Raw genomic sequence first — 15,264 nt, 5'->3', positions numbered from 1 at the left:
TTGAGATCCCGGTAGTTGACATAGACTCTAACCTTCCCATCCTTCTTTGGTAATGGCACAATGTTGTCTAACCATGTCGGGTATTCTACTACCTTGAGAACCTTAGCTTTGATCTGCTTGTTGACTTTTTCCTTGATTTTCAAACTCATATCAGGCTTGAACCTTCTGAGTTTTTGTTTTACCGGTGGACACATTGGATCGGTTGGCAGTTTGTGAGCCACAATGGACGTACTTAGACAAGTCATGTCATCATATGACCAGGCGAATATGTCCTCATACTCCTTTAGAAATTCTGTGAATTCTTTCTTCTCTGATGGCGATAGGTGAACGTTGATCCGTGTTTCCTTGACATTTTCTACATCTCCCAAGTTGACAATCTTGGTCTCGTCCAGGTTGGACTTAGGTCTGTTCTCAAAGTTCTCAACTTCTTTGACAATCTCGTCAGGTATGTCATCTTCCTCTGAATCAATGTCCGTTTTTTGCGTTGTCTCATTGCATGCCACAATCATTGGTTCATCAAGATAAGTAATAGTAATGTAGTATTGGTAAATTAAGGAGAGAAAAAGATAGCAATAAATATCAATTCATAAGAAAAATCAAACATGCTTTGATAATTTGAATAACTATTTTGAACATTGAAGATCTTATTGCGGGAATTAAAAAATGCGAGAAGAAAATCATTTAGTAAATAAAAATAGTGAATGATGCATGTTTTAACCTTGCTACCCTGAGGCTCGTCGGGCTTTGGTTGTCCTGATGGTCCAATTATTGAGATGTGCCCCTCTGCTCACAACCTATATGGAAGGGCCTTCCTCCCCTTCTTCCTCGAGAATAGCACAACAGTCCACATCACTGTCCTCTAAAAACAAGTTCTTCACTGCTGCAAGTGTTTTTTCTTCATTTGAACCATAAATAATGTCGTCCTGCTCCAGATCCGGTATTGGCTGCTACAGTGGATAGTAAGGATCGTGCTATGGTGGCGACCAATTGTTGAATTCTTCCCAAGTGTATTCATATCCCAAACTGAAGGTAGTGCCATGTTTCTTAAGTTTTATGGGTTTAGAGATTCCTTGGAGGTTCTTGCTGATCCCTTTGCCGGGTTCGTACCCACTCCAACTCAGCATACTCTCAATTTTGCTATCCCACCATCTATCTTTGTTGATAGCATTGACACGCTCAATGTGGTGGTAAGTCTCTCCACCCAGCTTCCTTCTTCCCTCGTCGGGATGGTCTGGCGACTGTATATAAGGTTGCTACCGTCGCTGTGAATAATCACTTCCTGGTGATTCCATTCGAACTTTACTGTCTGATGCAACGTTGAGGCCACGACCCTAGCAGCATAAATCCATGGTCGTCCCAACAGTAAGTTGTAAGATGCTGGTACATCTATCACCTGGAAATCGACCTCGAACCATGTTGGTCCCATCTGCAAGCATAGAATAATCTCACCAATGGTGGACCTGTGAGAACCATCGAAGGCTTTCACATTGATCGCTCCATCCTTTATCTCATGCAGCTATTTACCCAACTTCTTGAGTGTTACCAACGAACAAATGTTAAGACTGGAACCTCCATTGATCAGGATTCTGGTGATGAAATAATCTTCACATTGCACGGTGATGTGCAGTGCTTTGTTGTGCCCCAGCCCTTTAGGTGGCAGCTTGTCCTCATTAAAGGTGATCTTGTGGCTTTCCAGCACTTGTCCCACCATATTAGCCACTTCTCCGGTAGTGATGTTACTTGGTACGTATGCTTCATTCAGCACCTTCAATAAAGCATTCTTATATGTTTCAGAATTTTGTAGCAAAGAGAGAATGGATATTTGTGTTGGTGTCTTGTTTGACTGGTCGATGACCGAATATTCCTTGGCCTGTATTTTCCTCCAAAGGTCGTCCGGACCTGTCTCAATGAGGGGTGGCCGATTGGAGGCCTGCTTGTTTGATTCGGCTAGATGTTTAGGGGTATAGACTCTGCCAGTTCTTGTCACACCCTGTGCTGCGATAGTTTCTTCAATCCTGACCTTTCCTTTCCTTCTTGCCTCGGCTGTTTAGTCCCAGGGTACGACATTTGTATAGAATGGTGTCATGGTTGACATCGCCACTGGGATCAGTGTGACTATCCTTACTTCGAACGGAACATGTGCCTTGGGTGGCAAGACTACAACCTCAAATGGTGCTAGTGCATTTGCCGGAGACACGAATTCAACCTCAATTGGTGCCGGTGTCTTTGCGGATGGTGTTGCTTCAAACTCAAGAGGTATAGACATATTCACCTCAATGTGCTTAGACGGTTGGATCTGGACTATGATTGGATTGAGAGTAATTGTTGGATTCTTTGGGTCATCATCTTCTGCGTTCAACCCGATTTATCCCTCGGGATCCTAGTCATCTTCTATTTCAATCATGTGGATACCTCCACCCTTATGGTCTGGCAGAGGGTTGTTGAGGATGTTTGGAGCGGGTTCCTTTGCCACAATGATCTTGTTATCAATCAAGGACTGTATCTTGTCTTTCAAGGAACGACATTCATCGATGTTGTGCCCTTTCATATCAGAGTGGTATGCATAGGACTTGTTTGGGTTAACCCACTGAGAAAGATTCTCAGGGGTTGCAGCAGGGATGAGTATGACATAACCAACAGCTTTGAGTCTCTCATACAGCTGGTCGATACGTTCAGCAATGGCTGTATATTATTTTGGAGGTCTGCGATCAAAATTAGGTCGGGGTCTAGGAAAGTTTTAACATGTAGGGGTGATTGATAGTGGGATGGTTGAGCATTATAGGTTTGGTAAACATGAGTGGGTTGGGAGTATCTGGGCGAAGTAGGTTAATATGTAGGAGGTGGAGATGACTGATAAGTAGGTGGCTGAGCTTGGTATGAGGGTGAAGATGCTTGGTAATTTGGAGTTGGGTGGTATGTGAGTGGAGGTGTTGGGTTAGTTTGTTATTTGAGAGGAAATTTGGTCCTTTGTGCAACCATTACGGTCCCTACATCCCTTTTCTTGGACATACCACCAGACTGTAAAGCCTTATTTGTAGCTTGCAAGGCCTCGAAGTTTGTAACTATACCGCTTTTGCTACCTTCTTCAATTCTTTCACTTAATTTGATAATGTCGGAGAACTTGTGGTTATCAATCATCATCAGCCGCTCATAGTACTACGGGTCCTGAGCTCAGACAAAGAACTTGTTCATTTGCTCCTCTTCTAAGGCAGGTCTGACTTTAGCAGCTTCGAACGTCCAGTGAGTAGCATACTTGCGAAACGTCTCTGTGGGCTTCTTCTTCAAATTCTGAATATAGAACACGTCTGGTACGTTCTCTATATTAAACCTGAATCAGTCCATAAAATCAGACGCCATGCTTACCCAGCTTGACCACTTCTTAGGATCCTGGCTGATGTACCAAGATAATGCATCTCCTTTCAAACTTCTCATGAACAGCTTCATGCAGATCCTTTCATCCTTCCCTACTCCAACCAGCTTGTCGCAATATGTTCTTAGATGAATCCTTGGATCACCCGTACCATCAAACATTTCAAACTTAGGAGGTTTGTACCCCTCAGGCAGTTCGATATCAGGTTGTATGCAAAGATCCTCATAGTTCAACCCCTCAATTCCTTTGCTTCCCTCGATGCCCTGAATTCGGCCGGTTAGTTTCTTAAGTTCCATGTCCAAGTTCCTGATAAACAGATCCTTCTCATCAGATTCAGGTGTGCCTGAGATAGGTTGGGTGGAGTGTGGCATGGTCTCCAAGTAGATAGGAGTGTTATGGTGGCCTAGTGTATGGGTGTGGAAATGTCCGTTTGTGGAGTTCTGAGGTTCGGGGATGAGTAGGGGAGTGTTGTTTAAGGTGTGGCAGGTGTTACATTGGTTCTTTGGTGGAGCAACGTGAGGGTGATGAGAGGGATGATTATGTTGTTTTTGGATATTGTGAGGGGGTGTAGGGTTTTGAGCATTGGGGAAGTTTATATCTGGGGTACTGAGAGAAAATGACAGGCTTGCCAGGTTCCGAACCTGATCGAGCTCTTCCTGAAATTTCAGCAGTTTTTGCTCAAGTTGTGACACATTCTCGTTAGGAACCCAAATACCCTGGCCATCAGTGGCCTCTACCCGTTCGGCCGTGTTCTCCTTCCTGATGTTGTTCAAATCTTCCATCTTGCCTTTGTTCTTGCTTTTAATAGGACTAAGAAGAGGAGTGGGTGGAGGGCCCCTGGATCTTGTGAAATAAGATGATGATGCCAGAGTGCACGAACTAACCTTTGGGGAGGGGAATAATAAAAACAAAATAAAACAAAAAGGTAATCAAGTCAGTGAGGATTATAAAAAGTATTGCAATATTTAAACATATAGTGCGGGAATGTAAAGCATGTCCTAATTTGGGAACCTCTTTGTGCCCGAGGTAGGCCTAGCGACAAATTGATTTGGAGAACTCAGAATGCTAAATGCCTCATTTTATTGATAAAGATAGGCGAATCCCAAAATGACACTAAATAAGCAAGAAATAGAAGTCACTAATGGCCATTGGCCTTATTACATTCATAAAGCGAAAAAGTAAATTCCTATCTATTTGGTCCCAGAAGGACCTTCCTCAGGTTGAATGCTCTTGTTGATCAAATCCTCTAGTTCACATATGTTCACCAGTAAAAATGCCTTTGCCAAGTGTTCTCCTTCATTTCCCTCAGTGTTCTGGCAGTTGGTGACTCTCTTCCTCACTTTTCCTTCAAATTCCAGCTGATTGTATTCCAGATATTCCAATTTTTTGCTAGCCTTGGCGGCCCTCTCTTTCTACTCATTGATTTGGTTATTTGATGGAAGACTCCTCCACCAGTCTAGCAAGAGTGGGGGCGTGCTAACCATACCAAAACTGGGGACCTCGTGCCTTATTTTCTGCAAAACAAAAGGGTTAGACCCTACCCCCACCAGACTCGACTATTTAACATCAATAATTAGCATGAAACATTTAGTTCTCCAAATAAATGCACAGAACGTGATGATGTCCGTTTGGGTTTAAGGAAACCCGGTGGACTTTTGGACAAGGCTATCTTAAAGGATCATTATGTGGACAACATAACTGACCCGGCTAGGTTTGACCATGATGCATGCATAATTTAAATAGAGTAAGGTTTCTATGGGGTTTTAGACTGGTACCCTTGAGTGGATAAATCAAGGGGGAAGGCACAGAACTATCGATTGCACCGTAGATCGACTAGTTTTACCGCAAATATGCCTTTCCGAATTTAGGGGGTAATGATACAGGAAGAGCGCAACCACTCATCAAGCGTTGCTATAGTATTTGTTTGGCACGGGTGGAGTATGATGTTGATCATGATTATGCAATAATTAAAGGCATGTTAACATGTATTTGCGCGTTAAGAAAGCGATAAATACAACAGTTTCATAATTTAAAGCACTTATAAGGAAGGAAAGAAACAAGAAAGATATGTCAGTTTTTCTTTTGAAGAAGAAATTAAATGCTTAAAGAAATTAAACAAGTAATTGCACATAGGGGGTACAAATTCACAAGAACAATCTGAAATGATAAAAGCCTAAAAAAAATCCCCAGCAGAGTCGCCATACTGTCGCGCCCCCTTTTTCCTTCCGCAGAATCGGGTTCATGACATTTTGGGTATGGGACAACTCACTCCTTTTGGGAAAGGGGTTTGCATTTTTGAAGAGTCGTCACCTAACAATTTTAAGGTACGTTAGGGCACCTATAGGGTTCATTTCTAACTATGTCTGGTAACCAGAGATAGGGTAAGAGCTTGAAATTATCCTAAGGGGAAGGTGTTAGGCACATCTCAGGATCCACTAGTGTGGTTCCCAGCCAGACAATTTTTGTGAATTTGTTCAATTGGCAAGTAGACAAGTAGGGCTCAAATAGTAGGGGATTTGAGTTTAGATACACAAGTATTTGAAAGGCGAAATTTTGAAAAGAATTAAAATCTAAAGAATTCTTATGAATGTAAAGGGGGTATCCTAGGTTTGTTTGTAATATGGATCACATCAATGCAATACCCAGTATGATACTCATCAAAGAGAGGCTACACGTGGTATTAGAACACCGGTCATCATATCCATATCTACCCTTTCCCACCCTGTGAAGGTAATTAAAGTGAGGGTTGGTCTCGACCCCTATTGCATGCTGTTACCTGTCCCTTTCTATCAGTCCCGAAGGAATTTAGGACTCCTATCCTATAAGAAGGAGGTTCTAGGCATACCTTTATGTTTTAAAGGTAAAATGCTAAGAAGACATATAAAAACAAGTAGGACTGCATTTAAAGGGGAAACCACAGAAACAAATAGAGGGCTAAGATATACCTCCATGAATAATGCACATAGACAGCATGACTCATACACAATTAAGGTCTGAATTTAAATCCTATGCATGGTGCCTAAACGATAAGAGCAAAACCAAATTTATTACATGACTCAGAAAAAAAGCCTGAATCAGGCTTGCCTACTGATTTTAACAGTTGATAATTAAAACACTGATCACAGAGACGGTTCTGGTTTTGTTTAAAGCGATTACCAATGGCTTGCCTAGGTGTAAGTAATGTGCAGCAATTATTCCGAGTTATTAAAACAGTGTGAAAATTATTTTATCCTAAGATCTTGCTGTTCTAGTTGATACAAATGCAAAGATTATCACCGGTTATATTAAGCAGGATAATCAAGTGTGAAGCTGTTTTTACCTCTTTTATAATTAGCAATTTAAACTAAGTGTGAATGAAAGTGCAAATAAGATCCTAAAACATGGTATCTAAGGTGCATGTATAAAACTCTAGACGCAGAATTCCTAAAACAGGATTTTTAAATGCATATGGCAGGATTATAGAATTTCCTATGAGCATGATTCCTAAATGCACATGGTAGGATTGTAGAATTTCCTAAGAGCAGGATTTCTAAGTGCATATGGCAGGATTGTAGATAATAGTAAAGTAATAATTATTAGTAGATTTTAACATATGATTTTGTAAGGATACACATGCTGAAATAATAAACATGAAACCTAAATGCATGATTTCTAATGCATGCATGAGCCCTAAGCCTGGTTTCTATTGCGCAATTAGGAACACAAACCTAATAACATGTTTTCTACCCTTAACAACTATAGCATACATATTTACCCCATCCCTTTTCACTAGTCAACCCCAATACTTGTTTACAAATTATTACAGACCATATGGGTGAATTACATAAGTAGCAATGAAAATAAGAAGTTACACTATAGGAAGCCTGATTAGGACTTCCTCTATGAGTTATATAATCAATCACTTCAAGTGCCAATATTGTTCATAGCTTTCCCTCATATATAGGTGCGTCAGAGTTCCCTAAGGACCTTAAGGGATCCCGGGCAGTGCTCACACCCAGATTTCATAGCCAAGACAGAGTAAGTGCAGTGTGGAATGGCCAACTTTCATGTGTCCAAGTTCAGATGAGCTCAAGGGTCCCAAGGTAAGGCTCACCTAAAAAGGGCAGAACCTAGTATCTAAGAGTATAGTGAGAGTACAGAACATATATTTGAAAGGAGTTTGTTTAAAAACTCGACTGACAAGCCCATTTTGAAAGCAATCACTATCAGAGATGATTGAAAGCAGTTGTAGTAGTAAACAGAACTCAAACACCTTAAGATGAGATCATACACAAAATCAGTAGCCACATAAGGGGTCAAGGGATTTGGGGATACATAGACATTTGACTGTAAACACATAACCCCAGCAAGGGTCTGGTTTGGACATGCACAACAATAGCTGATACTGGCACAATCACAAACTAGTCAGAAAGAACATAAACACATGGAAGGGATACAGATTTGGGATTCATAAGATGGTGAGTACACAGTAAGTGATTGACAAAGCATGCTTGAAAACGCACATAAAGGAATGAAGTAATCTAAAGGAAAGGGGAGACATAATATCATGCTAGTAATGTAACTCAACTACAGGTTTCATAACAGAACCACAAGTAGAAGTAGACCAGAAATGAGAGAAACTGAAACAATAAGAGAAGCATGTTGTTGTTGAGGCTTTAAAATTAAACTAGGACATACCAGTTGAGAAACCAAAGTGTAGAAAAGTAAAGCAAGTAGAATTCCACAGTCTAGCCTTGGCTTTCAGCCGGCTAGACAAGCAGTAGCACAAGTAGTAGGGAAATAAGAGAGAGTTTGAGTGTGTATGTGTGTTCTGAACTAATTGTTCGTGTGTTTAGAAAAAAGAGGGTAGAGTATTTATAGCTTTGAAAAATAGGTTGAAAATAAAGTAGCAAGTAAATATTTAGCACAAATATGGAAGTAATCACTATTAGAATCCCATTAATACAAGTACTCCCCTTTAAACAAGGAATTACAGCTTAACGGATACTAACATGGATAACTTAAAAGAAAGAAAATCAGTTTGAGAAAGATTGATTTTGTACCATATAAGGGGTAGTAAAAGTATAGAGTATAGAATTGAGTCTAAGTACATAATGTCACACCTCCATTTTACCTACACCCGAGGGGGTATAATGGAGTTTTTTCTAATTTAAAGTGACAATCGAAACGGGTTTATATATAATAAATCAGAGTCGCCACTTGGGATAATTTATGGTGTCCCAAGTCACCGGTTCAAAATCTCGAATCGAGGAAGTTGACTCTTATTTACGGTCTGTGAACACAGAAATCCGGGTAAGGAATTCTGTTAACCCGGGAGAAGGTGTTAGGCATTCCCAAGTTCCGTGGTTCTAGCACGGTTGCTTTGATCATACTTGGCTTATCAAAATTATATAATTCCTGATTTTAGAACCTATGTGCCTTTACCGCTTACTGCTTTTAAACTAAGAAAAATTATCTTGAAATGGGTCACGCGTACGTGTACCCATTTGTTTGGCGCGTCAAGAATCATGTCACGCGGACGTGTCCACAATTAATAACGCTTTATTATTATTGAGAAAAATTTGGCCAAAGTTGCGCGAACGCATACTCCGGTTTGGTTTTTAACAGTCACAATCATGTCACGCGGACGTTTCCACAACCACGATAGTATATTAAACGTGCCTAAAGCAAACTACGAACATTTGTTACTTTTTATATCTAGGTTATTAATATGAGGGCCATGAATGATTAAACTGTAGATGGCACACCTCAAACTATATAAATTAAAATATATTAATAGCCTATGAAAACCTATTCGTTATTGAGAAGAATTTGATCGATGTTGCACGAACGCATAATCCGAATTGATTTTTAGAATTGTAATTATGTCACGCGAACGTATACACAATCAAAATTGTATTTTAAACGGCCTTAAAGGCTATTCTACGAATATTATTAATTAACTAAGCTACAATATGCGCGAGGACCAAGACTCGTAGCTATCAACCATACGACTTCATTTAAGCACACAGAACTCCGGCACATTTTAATTCAATGCATCTCGTAAATACACCCACGTTTCTCTAACTAATGCACTGCCATTAACAACTCAAGTTTTAAAGTCACCTATCCATTCTCAAATTCACTTTTTCAATTAATTATCTAGGTGAGAGCATTCATATGACAGGTAAGAACTCAAACACCAACTCCATAATATTTGGCTGTTGTGTGTCCTTTTACAGGGGAAGTATAACATGAATCTATGATAAATATGGCGAAAATACAATGCTTTTGAACATGGAGTGGATGTCAACTAAAGCTCAAATATTCATCAAGCTAAAATGACCATAGCATCACAGATAATTTCAAATCTTCCGAAGGAATAGGCCTGATTACATGCACTGAATACATGGCTTTGTCAAATGAAAACTCATGCTCTACAGCTACACCGGATGAAAAATCTAAATGCAATCAAGTACTGAATTAACCAAGCAACTTCACATCTAAACCTTAACTAATTCTGGAAATGCATTCATCATTCTGTTATGAACGGTCCATTCATGTAAATACAGTGCAAGTGCTATTACTACAGTCCATTATTCTGAAATTACACATTAAATCTAAATAATTGAACTACCATAAGATATTAGCAAGCATGAACCAACAATCCCACACAAAACAACTGAAACATTTAATCATACATGATGGCAGTAAATAACAGTAATTGCATCAGAATTTTAAGACTTCTATTCAAACTTCAACTTGTATTTCCAAATCTTCATACATACTAGTCAATGCTCAATTTTATGACAGGTCTTGAGGGTGTACATTGAGATTGCAAAAGGAAAAGAGGTGAATGCAGTAAACAGCAACAGCAATAACACTCAGCACCCAGAAAATGAGCCAGCAGACTAATTTTAAACCCAACAGATGAGATACAATTATCCAGACACTAATTTCAATCACTCAATGAACCAGCATACCTCAAACCAGACTTGGCCTTAACCCATTTGAGTATCAACTAACCAAAAATTGCTTCAACACTAGAAAAACTTCAGAAAACACTAAAAGAACTCAATGTAACAGTGTTATTTTTTTTAAAAATTCTTCAGCCATTTTGATTTTCTGATTTTTTCTCTTCCCCCAAAAAATCTTTTCTTGAATGCCAAGTAAAGGTGCCTTTATAGGCAAGGCATTAGGGCTACAGAAATAAACTATGTTTTACACTTAAAACCTTCTAGAGTTTTCATTTTTGCTCAAATACCCCTAATCAACTATCAGAATTTCAAACACAACCCCTCATCCCATTTCCTGGAAGCTTCCTAAGGTTGTTACATAAGATTCCCCTACCTATACTACCCACATTACCCCTGGACCCCTGTTAATTAACCAGATAGACCAAACGGGTATGGGTCAAGTTGATCTTGGGTTGAATTAACTCAAAACCCAGCCCAGAACATGAGCCCGAACCTAAAGGCATGAAACCCCAGGCCCAAATACAATCAGAACCAACTAGATTCTGAGTCTACCAATAAGTAAACACTTATTTGAAAACTAAACTTGAATTGTACGACTAACTAATTACAAGAACAAGCAAAGAGTGGATTAGATTATTAAAATGAGACGACCTAACTATATTAACTTATGAGACTAAATCAAGAGCAAAATCAAAGGTTCGAGCATGTTGTTAACAAAAAATTAGCAAATGGACCTTTAAACCTTGACAAGAAAACTGAGCGACAACACGAACACAAAATTTAGCGCCATTCGGAACCTTGATCTAATCATTCTACTTCAAGAAAGATGAGAAAAAAGAAAAAGAAGAGGAGTAGGACATGAATCAAAAGCGGACAAGAGGAAAAGACAAGGAAAGCTTACCGACTACAACTCGACCCCAATACTGGACTCCCTGATTTAACACTATCAGTGTTAGTCGCTCATTCTTTGTTAAGAACAAATGACCAACACTGCTTATTCTAAATTAGACTCGAAAATCTTGAGACTTCGGATGCCTGTGGTCATGCAAGCCACAGAATCATAGACAAAGCGATTTGGCTTCTTAGGGCTTCGAACTTTGATTCGAGATTCGAAGGGATTGAGGAAGATTCGATGGGAGCTGTGCTGAGATTTGGGGAGAGGAAGATGAGAGGGTTCAGGTGTGTGATTTTGAAGCTGGTTTGAAGCGGCGTTAGGGTTCATCAGGAGAGAGATGAACGGGGGGGGGGCTGTTTGGATTTGAACTGGTCTCTGAAGGTTCTGGACAATCTTAAACGAAAATGGTGAAGTGCTATGGTCCGTTGGATGAAACGAGACGAACGACCATGATTTGTTGGAGTTTATTGAACTCAAAACGACGTAGTTACACGCATGTACTACGTCGTTTCCCTGGTCTTAGGGAATGAAGGCTTTGGGCCGGGTACGAGCATGGTTTGGACGGGTTTTTTGGATCTAAGTTTGGTCCTGATCGAATAAAAATGAAAATGGCCCAACATCAAATTCAATTCCTTTCTCTTTTCAATTTCTTTTCATTTTTTCTAATTTCTTTTAAATTAAAATTAAAAATAAAACCTAAATTAATTCTTAATCAAATTATCCTATCAAATTAAATTAACTGACTCTAAATAATAATTACCACAACTAATTAAATACAAAATTAAAGAAAAACTACCAAAATTCAAAACTAAAATTTTAAAATGCAAAAATAAGTAATTTTTTGTGATTTTTCCATTTATAAAACACTAAATTACTAATTAATTCAGGTGGGCGCTTGATTGCTGAACTTGAAATGCATTCCCTTGTTCTCCAGCAAGGCGCCTGATTGCTGAACTTGAAATATATTCCCTTGTTCTCCAGGTGGGTGCCTGATTTCCACAAAATAGACAAAAACAAAGAAAACTTCTGCCCCAGTTTGGCATGTTACCAAACATCAGTAAGAACTTTGGAAAATGAAACTTGAACTATATTCCCTTGTTCTCCAGGTGGGCGCCTGATTTCTGAACTTGAAATGTATTCCCTTGTTCTCCAGGCAGGCGCCTGATTGCTGAACTTGAAACATATTTCCTTGTTCTCCAGGTGGGTACCTGTTTTCAACAAAATAGACAAAACAAAGAAACTTTTCTGCCCCAGTCTGGTAGCTGGGCACATATGTGAGTGTTAAACTGAATCATATTACCAAATATTACTAAGAATTTGAAAGCTAGGTCCCGTTATCCAGGAGGGTCCTGACAGCTCCTAGTTAAACGACAGTTATAAATCTAAATTATCTCTCGTAAAGGTATTACTTTCGCTACATCTTGTTATCTACACCGATCTTAAAACTACACCCCATTATCTAGGAGGGTCCTGACAACTCTTAATTAAACGACAATCTTAAGAGTGACTGTTTTACGGCTAAATTATATTACCCTACAACAGAACTTACGCTACATCTTGTTATCTGATGGAAATCCTAAAGCTAGGTCCCATTATTCAGGAGGGCCCTGAAAACTCCTAATTGAATCCTATCTTAAACTTGCAAACTTTGAAACCATCTTATATTCCTTGGGGTACATTTATGCTAGATTTTACTACTCATGATCGTTTTGAACTTTAAACTAGGTCCCATTTTTCAGGAGGGTCCTGAGAACTTCGAATTAAATCCCATTATCCAGGCAGGACCTGAGAGTTTACAGTCAAACCTGTTTGGTGCTCGCCTTTCATTACGGAGGGTTCCCCCGAAACAAACGAAACTTTCTGCCCCAGTTTCAATCAAAGAAAACTTGTGAGTTTAAACATGGTGGTTGGTTTGTGGCCTTGACTTTGCGGCGATTTCTCCTTCACTTGCCATGATAACTTTGATTTCACCTTGAAAGACATTGCTTGCTTATTGACTAACCAATTTCTCTGTCACCCTTATCACAGAAAATACCTTTTCTCCGTTCAGACCCAATACCCTCTATCTGTTGCATTGCTCATGAACTGACATTTACCAAACCTTTGTGTTTCACCTGAATCCCAAAGCACGTCAGTTGCCACCTACTCAGTGCGTATGTTGTTCTTTCTTGACTTAAACCACTGGCCTTGGCTTTGAGGCCTATTGCTCCTTCACTTGCCATGATAACTTTGATTTCTGCTTGGAAGACCTTGCTTGTCGTTGGTTAACCACTTTCTCTATCAACCTCATCACAGAGAATACCTTTGATCCGTTCACCCAACATCCTCTATCTGTTGCATTATTCATGAATTGATATATACCAAACCTTTGTATTTCACATGAATCCCAAAGCATGTTGATTGTTAACAACTCAGTGCGCACGTTGTTCTTTCCTGACTTATGCCACTTTGATGTGCTAGCCAAATTCCGTTTTGTACAATTGGAAAGTTGGTAGCAAATTTTGAAGTCATTTCTCACTTGTTCTAACCAAATAGACTCAAGAAGGGGAAGTAAACAAAACAAAAGGAACAGAGTAAGGACAATGGAAAGAGATGATTCATAACAAGAAAACTAAACACTTATCAGATGTAGATACCAACTCTAATGACCGTGACATGCAACTTTGGATTAAATGGCCTAATTTTCCAAGCAAGTCCGATGTTCAACTCTTATTGTACCTCTTCGCCATGAAACTAGGCTTCAATGCTCCGATTTTCCAATCTGATTCACGATCCTTACTCGACTTGTAGTTCCCGAAGGGTTTTCACCATCAAGCTTCTCTCATTTTGTTCTTTCTCTCAACTTACTATCACCTTATGGTGCCTGTGAAGGTTTTCACCGATAAGACTCTCTCATTTTTGTTTTCCTTGTGTAGAACGGAGTGTTGCCCCTGATGTGAATCATACCTCTAACTCGCTTGCCTTGGCATTACACAAAGATTGATCGGAAAGTCTTTCTTTGAACCGTAATGTGAGCTTTTGGATGGGGTTAGAAAGAAAGGGTATCATAAAGGCTCAAAACAGCTTAAAAGGGCTCAAATTTACAACTTTTGGAATCAGATCTCTTGCAAAAACCACAACTTCTGCCCCAGTTTCTTTGCTTGAGGACTTTTGAATTTTTATTTTGATGGGACCCAACCGTGAGGCTGCCTACGTATCCTTAAAAGGAATCAGGTCGAACGTAGTTCATGGAAACTTTTGTTTTTGTTTTTTCTTTTTATTTTATTTTCTCTTCCTTTTTCCTTTTCTTTTTCCTCTCTTTTTTTCATTTTATTTTCTTTTCTTTACTCTTTTTCCATTTTTCCTTCTCTTTTTCTCTTTTTTTCTCTTTTCTCTCCCTTTTTCTATATCACATTTCTAAACTCTGCTTCTGATTCCAAAAGAGGGATATGAAAGAAAATAAATAAGGCTCAAAGGGGTGACAAAAGATAAAGTGTTTAGATAGCAGAATAAAATGCCTTCATCATTCCAATCTTCAAAGCATGCCAAACACAAACAACACAATTAAACAAACCAAAGAAATCATACGTAATATCTTTTGACTTCATCAAAATTGATAGCCATATATACATATTTGCCTTCTATATCTGTTAAATACAAAGCACCATTGGACAACACTCTCATTACGATGAACGGTCCCTGCCAATTTGGGGCAAACCTACCTTTAGCCTCAACCTGATGCGGCAGGATGCGTTTTAATAGTATTTCTTTTTGTTCTATCTGCCCCAGTTTCACAATTCGGGCTTGAAGTGATCTCAAAATGCCTTTACTTATTTCCCTCAAATGTCCCTATCATCTTCAAAATTGTTTCATTGCTTCATGACTAAACTAACTTTTTAAGACCAGGCTGAGAATTACGCGTGCATGTCATGTCACTAGAGTCAACAGGAAAAGGACTATAAAAGGAAAAGAGAACTAAACCAAAATGACTAAAAATAACAGAAAACAGAAAATTACATTAGACAGATGGTGAAAGGGTTTGAACAACAAAACAAGCAAACTAA

This window comes from Nicotiana tabacum, chromosome 20 (assembly GCF_000715075.1).
Source record: "Nicotiana tabacum cultivar K326 chromosome 20, ASM71507v2, whole genome shotgun sequence".
In the NCBI taxonomy this organism is placed as follows: domain Eukaryota; kingdom Viridiplantae; phylum Streptophyta; class Magnoliopsida; order Solanales; family Solanaceae; genus Nicotiana; species Nicotiana tabacum.
Note: the sequence above shows the minus strand (reverse complement) of the source record.